The sequence below is a fragment of the Amblyomma mixtum genome, chromosome 8 (genome assembly GCF_055824585.1).
Source record: "Amblyomma mixtum isolate Tamu chromosome 8, ASM5582458v1, whole genome shotgun sequence".
Classification (NCBI taxonomy): Eukaryota; Metazoa; Arthropoda; class Arachnida; order Ixodida; family Ixodidae; genus Amblyomma; species Amblyomma mixtum.
Genome location: NC_143019.1, coordinates 92677170 through 92688474, shown reverse-complemented (window position 1 = coordinate 92688474; position 11305 = coordinate 92677170).

The following is an 11305-nucleotide window of genomic DNA, read 5'->3' as shown; positions in this document are numbered from 1 at the left end:
TTTTCGCCTTCTCTTAGTCCTGTTGGGTTCATGCGTCACTCTTTAGCTTTCTATGTTTAGGTTCTCACTTTACACTTGGTTCATGTTTTAGATGGCTTTTGTTCATTGAGCAATGAGATTATCTTTAGCTCCAATTTAGTGCCCTCATAGTTTTTTTTCCGCTTTCTTGTTGGTTTCACATTTCTTGCTCAGGTTTTAGTGATCTCTCCATTGCCTTTTACCATGTTAATGTTGGGTGTCATGCTTATCATATGTCTTCTTTTCATTGTTATTATCTATGCTTCTTGGCGTGTTCGACTTGGCGTGGACAAGGCACGTGGATCGCGATCTTCGTTTTATTGAGGTAAAAATTTGCGGGTGTTTCTGAGTCACTTGTGTGCTGCTAAGGCGCCTGTCCATTATCGTGGAATGTTTGGGACATTCTGGGGTGTGGGGATGGTATCCACAAAGGGTATAAAAAGACTGCGGCAATCTTTTCGAATAAAAGTTGGAAGTCTGCGCTTGTTTGTGTTACTGTGTTCTTGCTCGGTCCTTGTTTTTGTTCGCGCAGTTTTAAAATATGAATGCTCAGAGAAGATAGACGGAGTCATATTCACCTGTTCGCTCGGGAGTCTCTAATCCAGGTGTGTTGCTGGGCGAGTTGGTTGAGGTACATCTTGAGAAAAAACAGCTGAGAAACATCTTGAGAAAAGTTGTTTTTTCATAGTACACCCCCCTATTATGCTACCCACAAAAATTTACGCTCCAGTTTCAAGCAGTTACGGTGCCAAAGGCACGCAAAAATCGGAGTTTTCAATACCGAAACTGGAAAAACGGGCGCCATTGCCGCCCGCCGGAAGTGACGCATGTTTGAGACTAGAGTACGGAGAGGTTCGGAGCGTCTGCTCGTTGCAGCTCGAGCAAAGCGCTGGTACCGGTAGCGCGTGCAGCACTTTGTGCGATAAATACTGGTTGTATGTGAAAACACACATCTTAAAACGAATGAAACGCCATAGAAAAAGTTTTAAACGTGTTTTATTTGCTGCAGTAGACTAGAAAACTCCTGGCTCAACCTCAGCGAAGATGATCGCGCCGCAATGCTAGTGAGCGTTTTTTGCCTGGCAGTATTCGATTACAGCTTGTGCAAAGTTCGGACATAGCGGAGGAAGGAAGCATATTCAAATGGAGGCCAAGTCGAAGAGCTTGTATTATCAAGTCGGCTTTTTTGAACTGGATCGCGCGTGCCAACAGCACATGTGCGCTCTGCTCTGCGTGTAATATGGTTGTTGTCTTGATAAAAAATAATGACCTGCCTTCTCCTTTTCTTTCTCATTTTTCTCCCCCGTGGACAGGTATTCCTGCCTGTGCATAGAAATTGGGAACAGATGCTGTGAACGCGAGGTAAATCAATAAAAACAGCTGGACGTCTAAAAAGGGAGCTCAAGAAAATTAAGCGCTGCGTTAAGCGAAAGAATGTGCCAGAAGCAAAATTTGTGCTGCAAAGTAAATATATATTTTTTTTTTCTTCGAGGACCGTGGCATCAATGCGGTGCGGATGGTGGGCTGGTTCATCTTTGCGCGCCTCGGTCGGGCAAGCCACTGCGCGTTGCGGAATACATGCTGATTCGAATTAAGAAAAACTTATGCGCTGCGTTCATTACTGTATTTACCGAGAACCACTTAAAGCCCGTGTGCTGTAGGGGCGGAAAAGTTTTTCTAATTTTTTCAAACCACACATCTGGGCAGAACGACATGGTTGCCGGACCCTAGTCGACCGTATACGCCCACTGCGCAAATTACCGAAGGCAGTGTGTCTGTATCGACTGAGTAATAATGCAGAACATATAATCAAAAACGTGTTGTCTTTCTTTTAAAATATTATCATTCAAATAACATGCGTTCAGTTTTATGAGGTCTTGGAGACGCGCCTTGAATAGTAACGCTGAAGCTTCCCGTAATCGACCTCAAGTATGAATGGCGTGAGGCAGTAAGAAATTCGACGTTTTCAGTAACGCGTGGCCTTCCAGGATTCTCAGCCCGGCCTGCGAATCTTCGAGGCAGCAGATACACTCGGCGCACGACGGCATTATTGCGCATTGGGCAGAGTTGTACCTGCAATAAACGCGTGCATATGTGGATTCATTTTCAGACGAAGCAGACCTCTCCTTAGACTTCTGCCTGGTGTAAACAACGTGCCGTCAAAAGGGCGTTGCTCGATGAGGAAAGCCGTCCACTTTAGCTTCTGAACCGGCTAAGCTAGCTTGTGCGAGCGGTACCCCGTCCTTTTTATTCTCCCGATTAGAAACGCCTCGAAGCGTTCTCCGAATTATAACCCTCTCGGTTCGTGGCATGCTTTGCCGATCGGGCCAGAAACGCGTACGTGCTCTGTTGCATGATGTAGACCGGGACAGGTCTATTGACAAAGCCCAACCCACAAAAGGGGTTAGCGCAAGGCAGGTGCGTCAGTCACCCACCAATATCTTTCTTGAAGAAGAGAGGGGAATTCACGTTAAAGCCTGGGCTCCAGACAGCTGACACCAGCTTTCGAGATCGCGGTCAAGGGCAGTGGCCGAGAGGTATACATGGTGCTTTCTGCATTCTTCGTATTCCTTTCCGCGGCCACACACTTCGTCGACATGATGCCAGCAGTTAATTTTTCTCGGAGACCATCGAGCGTCGCGGTGAAAACAGCCAGAAATGCGCCAGAAAGAGCTTACAAGGGGTGCGCAATCACTTCAGAACACCTGAAACTGGCGAGCCGGCGATGCCGGCGTCTCAATTGTGCGTCATTTCCGGTCAGGTTTGTTAGTTGTCCAGCACACCGCTAGGGGACTGCGTCGTCTGCTACAGAGGTTTTTGAACGCTTCTAACTAAAATTCTACACGCTTCACAGCCCTGTTATTCAATATAAATATTGTTCATAACATGCGCACTATATCCAGCAAAAAATTAGCCGAAGTAAACTTTCGGTCAAGTAGGCCTTTAATACAGAACCGGAGGCAGTGATGCTCACGCGAAACGATCGGCAAAGTGCAAGCACAGAAAGAGCCAACAGATACCCTAACTATTCTCATCGTCACACATAACCAATAACGCAGCTCAAACAAGCTAGAAAAAAAAGGAGGGAGGAAGAAAACAAAAGCGGGGAGAAAAAATTCAGAGAGCGTAAACAACAATTCGAAAAAGTTCCCGAAGAAGCCAACAACCAACACGGCTGAACGAGTGACAATGAAAGGTGACAAGGATAAAGGGGCTAACCCCTGACCACACTGAAAAAGAAAAGGTGCAGGAAAAGATGTGAAATAAGTAAAACAAAAAAACGGCACGGCTAAAAGATGACGGAATTAAAAGCGTTGCAACCGATAAACTGAAAATACCGGAGAAGCCGGTGTGAATGAAAGGAAGAAGGAATGTGATCACGTAAATCAACTTGAACAGACAACAGGTCCTAACAGATTGCTTCTTTTTAGGATCTGTTGGCTTGTAAAGGCTGCGAATGGTTTTTCTGGTTCAAAGCCTGGTCATAACCTCAAAATTTCACCTCAGGTGGAAATTTCGACCACCTGGGGATCTTTAACGTCCACTGACATTGCACACTCCGTGGTTTCAGTGCACGTTAAAGAACCCCAGGTGATGGAAATTTCTGGAGCCCTTCACTGCGGTGTCCCTCATAGCCTGAGTCGCTTTGGGACGTTCAACCCCCGCTAAATATAAGCCATCTTCCAACGTGTTGTACAGACACATTAGGTAACTATTATACAATATTTTGTGGTGGCGGTAAAAGCATTCATTAGGGTCCACGATGAGCGGAGTCTTCAGTCCAAGACCCCGATGGCTGGCGATATCCGGCTCATCCATTCGATCAGCGATTGCTGGTCGCTCGGGTCCCAGGAAGAGAATGAAGGGTGGGAGGTGGGTGTTTGGTTTACTGTTGGGTTCGGGCACTTCCACAGAGAGTGATGGAGTTCTGGATTTGGGTTTTTGCACTGCTGACGTCATTCTGGTCGTGGAGAAGAAAAAGTGCTTGTGAAAAATATTAGGGTGTATGGAAGAGTTTGGAGCTGGCACTAGGCGAAGGCGTTGGCCCTGCTAGATGGGGGTCTCGAGGGGTGGAAGAGTTGTTCTTTGCCTTGTAGTTCTCGGTTATATTCCTCTGCCTCCGCTGGTGCCCGGTGGGTCAGGCCTCGGGCCAACGCGCTGGCGCGCTCATTACCAATGAGAGAGGCAAGGCCTGGGGTCCAAACAATGCGAATATGGGGAATGTTGTTGGCGAAGCAGTGCTGTCGATAGTGTCTTGCCTGTGCTTATATACGATGCCCGTTGCGTATGCTTGGCATGCTGCCTGCGAGTCGGTGATGGCAGTTTCTGTGGCGGCGGTTTGGTTACATGTCTTTCTCCGTAGCGCACTTATGGTGTAGTGCAGTGTGATTCCTGTTGGGGGACCGGTTTTCAGCGGACCTTTGGACCGGACCATGAGTTGCTCGAGTTGACATTCCTGTTGTAGTCAGTGATTTGGATTCTGCCTGTTTCATCCGCAGCCACAATGCTCATGGCGTGTGTTTGGGTCCGGTATACGGCAGCGTCAGTATATACAAGACGTGAGGGCTCACACTGAAGTCCTGACATAGTGCATGGAATTGCGCGCGCGCCCAGCCGTGTTGTGTTCCAGTGCATGTTTTTTGGAATTGAAACTACTTGTATTTTGGCCCGGATTGGAGATGCCAGTGCTATGGTTTCTTGGCTCTAGGGGGTGTTTGGCACGGGGTAGCGTAGTCTGTTCAGATGGGCTCGTCCAGCCCGCGTGCTTCGGAAGCGAGTGAAATGTACAACTTTCTTTGATTCTATCAGTTCCTCCAGCGATGTACAACCAGCTGAGCAAGCCTTCGAGTGGATGTGTGCGGAGGGAGACCGACTGCCGTCTTGACTGCTGTACGCAAAAGAACGTTGAGCCGCTCGATTTCGTCCCGTTGAAAGTTATATTGGTGTGGTATAATATTCGGCTGACTATTAGGGCCTGGGCTATACGCAGACTGTAATTTTCTGCGAGCTTCGAGTATGATCCACACCCATGGGTCAAAGACCAGGATCGTTAGTCTTTCAACCTGAGGTACGGATTCGCCTTCCATAGTGTAGTGTGATTCCTGTTGGGGGACCGGTTTTCAGCGGGTGTTTGGACTGGACCATGAGTAGCTTCGATTTATCGGCTGTATATGCGAGTCCGCAGGCTTTCGATCGATTATAACCTTGGACCACGTCTTTGGCTTCTTGTATTGGCCCCTCAGAGCCTTTTGTCGCCAATACAGTTAAGCCATCCACGTAGAGTCCATGGCTTATTCCGGTAATTTGACAGAGTAATGGAGGCAAACCGGCCATAAGCCCACGAAGAGAGCCGGGAAGATTACAGATGCCTGCGGTGTGCCCCGGCCTGTGAGCTTGATCGTGTCGGACCGTTGCTCGCCAATGCCTATGTTGGCCATGCGATCTGCTAAGAAGGCCCGCACGTAGATACAGACACGTTCAGCACATTGCGACGATTAAGCAGTGATCTGCTTTATTGAATTCCCCTTTAAAGGGACAGTGAGGAGAGCTCTATTAATATTTTTTTGTACAGCAAAATCCGATAGTTCGGCATTTCAGGGCTTTTTTGCCACTTGGCCCGCAGCGAAAGATGCATTTATTTCTAAGAAATTTGGATTCGAAGTTGAAAAAGTTTTTCCCGCCGCTGATTCAAACTTGGGACTCTCTTATGACGACAAAGGACTAAGTGACGTGAAACATGACGTGCCCATGACGTAACGCAGACTGCGTGATTTCTGGATGCTAGCGGTACGGTCTAGCAGCAGCCGAAATGAAAGCTACAGCCGGCCGCACGTTGAAGGTATCTATCGGCTATTGCAGCCGTCGCTACCGTCGCTTCGCTAACGTTTGCACCGGCGTTTTGCCAGAGTTACGATGGATCCCGTTCTCGAAATCGTCAACAGAGTTCCCGCAAATAGACACCTTTAGCGTACCGTGTACCTTGTTACCTTTAGCGGAGTACCCGCCTACCGCCGTTGAGCAGGCGCTGATTGGTCCCGATGCTGCAGGCGCGCGCGTAGCTGCCGGGTACGTGGCGCCATCTGATGACGTCAAGGAGATTTGCGCATGCATTGGCTGCGGGCGGGCTCCCGGAACTCAGGTACCGGTAACGGGAACACGGTACACGGTATGCTAAAAGTGTCTAATGACTTCAGCCTACACTTCAGCGACCTCAAATAGTTGGAAGTTGACTGCCACAACCGGGAACGTTTCGCCGGGCGAGCGTACAAAGACTCAAGGTGCTCTTTACACTGCAAACTGCCTTGTACGATCACCGAAAATCGTGCCATCATAGTTTTTCATCGACCGTGGCGATCATCTGACAAGCTCCTTCAAAAGTTAGTAGCATTTGGAGCGGCACTTGGAGTTCCTCTGCTGTTCCGCGCTTGTAAATTTCGAGGCTCGTCAAAAACCAGGCGGTCATGCAGAGCGCATAGACGCTAAGCGTCATGATATACCGAAACTCATCTGGCCGCCTGTGGCGCCGCTAAGTATTGATTTTCTTCGCTTACAACATTCAGGTTGTCTTTTGTCGGTATTCCTTGTGTGATAAAAGGGCACTATTGGTTTCAAAACAAAACTTACTTCAGTATTCAACCGCGCAACCTTATTTTGCATGGAGGAAAAAAAAAACTCCATGTTCGTTGGTCAGCCTCAGTGATTCGTGGCTTCTCGTGTCCCAGTGTTGCTAGAACCACTGGTTCTATCAACACTGTCTTGTCCTATAACGTCATCCCGATTGTGCTTGCGAGTTTGGTCTGTGGCGGCGATACCTGTATTCTGGTTCTTGCTCTTTTCTACATTACAAGAGCTTTGTTTTCATTCAGTATGAGTGGCGTTTTTGTAATCAGGAGCGGGTAATTTATCGATACAAACCCGCTTCAATTTCTCCGCAGTGTCCCTTTAATGTCAAGCGCGAGGACGACCCTCGCCTGGCTACCGCTTGAGTGGCCATTCACTTCTTTCTTCAGCTGATGGAGGACGTCTAGTGCGGACATGTTTGGCCTAAACCCAAACATGCTGATTTGAATTTGCCGCGCTTGAATTAATTTCACGACACAGGAGGACTGCGTGGCGAGGGGAAGCGGCGACTTCACGCCGAGCATGCGCAGTGCGTCGGCAGTTGTTGCTTGGCAGCGGATCACACTGCATCGACGTCGTTTCGCCTGATGTGACGTCATCATCCAGTTTTCCTTGTTTTTGAGGAATTGGTACCCAAATTATAGATCTTTCGGTTATCTTAAGTACTAATTACGCTTAATTACAATTTTCCAATCTAATTTGACACAAATTGGACGTCTTTCCGCTCATTCTGTGATAATTTTCACTATGCTGTGACGACTTTCGATGGGCTGACTGTGGTTGAGGCGAGGGGACATTCTTGATGGTGACTGTAGCAAAGGATGGCTGTTAATAGGGAGGTAGAAAAAGGAATGAAGGAGGCAAAGGCATGATACGATGCGACGTGATTGGAGGCTAGGGAGGGAAATGGCTCGTTTTTGTGCAGTGACACTACTATCACGCGAGTACTGTGACGTGATAAACCGCGCAGCTCGATTTTGAGCGGCTTCTAATTCATTTGTAAGGTATGCTTGCGAAGGGCGCCAGATAGATGAGCCGTATTCGAGCTTTGGGCGTACGCATGTCTGATAAGCTAGTTGTCTGATTTCAGGTGGTGCTGATGTTATGTTCCGTCGCAGATAACCAATAGTGCGTGAGGCCTGGGAGCGTATTGAATTGCTCTACAGAATCTTACAGAATGTCTACAGTATAAAGACTGTTAATGTTTTAAGAGGTTTGTCTGGCATGAAGGTGTGTCACTGTCATCAGTTTTAGCCTGGGGTGCCCTGAAGACAAACATCATTTCGGATAGCTCTACATAAGTCCGTTGTTAGTCGTATTGCCATTTTGTCTTAGGACACTTCGAAGTATCCAAACATTAAAAAGATGGTTTCGTTTACTGTTCTGATTGGCCACGCACCATAGCCCATTGTTACGAACTGTTGTCGTTTCATTGTTGTTGTTGTTGTTATTGTTGTTGTATCCCACTGTAGGTGCAGCATGAGAATGATCAGGGCACTTAAAGGAACCCTGAGGTGATTTCGATGGGCATATTCTAGTGCTACCGATCAGTAGAGGTGTTCTATGCGGGTATTCTTGGGCTTTCCCAGACTGCCCACTGACATCATTGGAGTGGGGATGCGGCGACATGTGGCTTTAGGTTGCGATCCATTCCGAGCCGAGATTTCTAAAAATTATTTATAAAGTATAGGGTACATGCAGAGCTTTCACATTTAAATCGAATACCCGAAAAGACCACCTCAACAGATCTGTTGCTCTAGAGTATACCCATCGAAATCGTTTCAGGGTCCCTTTAAGAAGCCTACTTTTGGTACTGAATTGTCACGCCAGCCGTAAGAATTCTTCCGTACGCAGGACTAAGAGTAATAACAGCAGAGGTTTGCTTCAGTCTTTAAACAGCCTAGTCGGGACTGACAGGGGGAGTGTGTGTCAATGCAGGGCTCGGTGACCAACATCCTGGAGGAGAACGTGGTGCAGCCGCTGCTGGTCTCGACAACTCTGCCACCACTTCAAGGAGGCAGCAGCTGGGCTGTGCCTTCTCTCTCTCTCCCCCCTCCTTTCACTGCAGCTAAAAAGACACGCCCAGCTTCACCGGTGGGCCTCAATAAATGTGCTTTCAGAACGAGCTGCACCTGGCTCTGCTTAATTGCTCTTTCACCAGTGGCTTCGATGTCTGCAGGTGGCACACTTGCGCTGCAAGAGATCGCCAGCAGGAAAGGTGCTTCTGTGGTGCACTGCATCATATATCCTGCAAGCTGTACTTATGTCAGTAGAAATATTCATGTTAGAGGAGAAAAAACTGTCTAGCCTAGACCACTGGGTTCTTATTATAGAAACTACAATGCTGAACTCTACAAATTTCACTTAATATGCTCGGAAACTACTGCCCACAATGTTTCCAGCGCAAATACAGTAGACTCCCTTCAAGACAACTGAAGGGACCAGAAAATTTTTGTCTTACCAGAAGTTCTTAATCCTTTTGGCGCTGAATTTTTAAAATTTCGGTCATTTTTTCGCTCAGTTTTGGTACAACGGCTAAGGCCCCCTAACCACATACTAAAAATTTGAAGTTCATGGTACAAGTATGGATTTTTAGGTTTGGTGTCAAAATAGGACATTGAGGCTCAGCCGCGTTTCGATGGAGGCGGTACAACGTAAAAGGGGCCTGTGTGCTGTTTGTCGGCATCACTGCATGTTCAAGATGCCTAGGTGGTTGAAATTATTTGGGAGACTTCACTGCCACCTTCCCTTAGGTGCAGTTCAGGTGTCCACCGAGGAGATATCAGATACTGCACCATTTCCTTTCCTCAGAAAAAAAAAAATTATCGGCGGGTGTAAAATGTGAAAGGGTCTGTTTTGGCTGCTGCAATTCACAACAAGGAAGTGACCAAAATTCTTATTTTGCAGAGTGGCCTACTCTAATGCAGCTGTTTTACCTTGTGAGCGATTGATGGACCTTGAACTTTCCACACATGCTGGTATCTCTTGTTTACCTTTTGTGATACATCGTTCCTCTTCGTTCTTTTAGCTGACGGCGTGCGTTCCAGCTGATAGTACGATGTCTCGACAGCACACTTGTTCAGAACTTGCGTAGCCTTCCTGTAAGGTGTCTGGATAAAATGGTTTATAGTCTATGGGGTAGGGGGGTGGGGGGGGTGGGGGGGGGGGGGGGTTGACGTCACAGCGACTCAGGCTATGAGGGACGCCGTAGTGAAGGGCTTGGAATATTTTGACGACCTGGTACACTGACATCGCACAGTACACGGGCCTGTATATAGTTTGGCCTCTATCTTAATTCGACCGCCGCGGCTGGGATCAAACCCGCGACTTTCGGGTGAGCAGCCGAGTGGCATAACCACTGAGCCACCGCGGCGGCTGTCTGGAGCAAATGGTAGTTTACCGTAAATATGTAATGCCCTCATCTGTAAAGTTTAACCAAGCGCTTTAGCAACGCTCAGCGCGGAGCCCTGCACATCTAAGTTCTCTGCTTGCTTGAGGCACACTGCATCAAGCATGCACCTGTTTTCAAACTCATCATCATCATCAGCCTGACTACGTCCACTGCAGGGCAAAGGCCTCTCCCATGTCTCTCCAATTAACCCTGTTCTTCGCCAGTTGAGGCCACCGTATTCCCGCAAATTTCTTAATCTCATCCGCCCCCTGCTACACTTGCCTTCTCTTGGAATCCACTCCGTTACCCTTAAGGACCAGCGGTTATCTCGCCTTCGCATTACATGCCCTGCCCAAGCCCACTTCTTCCTCTTGATTTCAACTAGGATGTCGTTAACCCGCGTTTGTTTTCTCACCTACTCCGCCCACTTCCGATCTCGTAACGTTAACCCTATCATTTTTCTTTCCATAGCTCGCTGCGTTATCCTTAACTTAAGCTGAACCCTCTTTGTTAGCCTTCAAGTTTCTGCCCCATAGGTGGGTACCAGTAAGATACAGCTGTTGAATAATTTTCTCTTGAGGGATATTGGTAAACTGCCATTCATGATCTGAGAGAACCTGCCACATGCGCTCCACCCCATTCTTATTCTTCTAGTTATTTCCTTCTTATGATCCGTATCAGCTGAGTTTTTGCTGCTTCTGTCTCCTATGTTATTTTTACAATCCAGTGAAGAAAGAAATAAAATTCGGCATTTTAATCACTTCGTGGAAAAATACTAGGGGACAGATATTTACGGAACAAGTATAATGTACCCTCCTCAGACTGTGCACACACAGAATAACCGGGCGTACTGTGTAAATCGCGACGGGAATGCTTAATATGGTACTCAATGCACTTGGAAAGTTGCATTGAGAAGTATGGCAGTGAGTAGAGTGACAGGGAAGTATCAATGGCGCATGGGCTAGTACGCCACTTGTGTGCTGCATGGCGTCCTAGCGGCAAAACAGAAGGCGAGGAGTCTCGGAGTTGGTTTCTGCTTGTTCTGTTTTGTTAAGACGGCAATGCAGGCGTTTAATCTTTATTGGAAGTATTATCAGCTCTGTAGCAAATGCGCCGCTAATAATTTCGTGCCGCTCCAATAAATGGCATAATTGAGCGGAGCGTTTAGCCTTGTCGTCTCCATTAAGTCAGTCAGTCGCTTCTGTGTGTGCCCAGCCTTAGCAAACAGAGTGCATTTTACATTTTAAACAGAGGCTTTTCCCTCCTGCTCCGCGG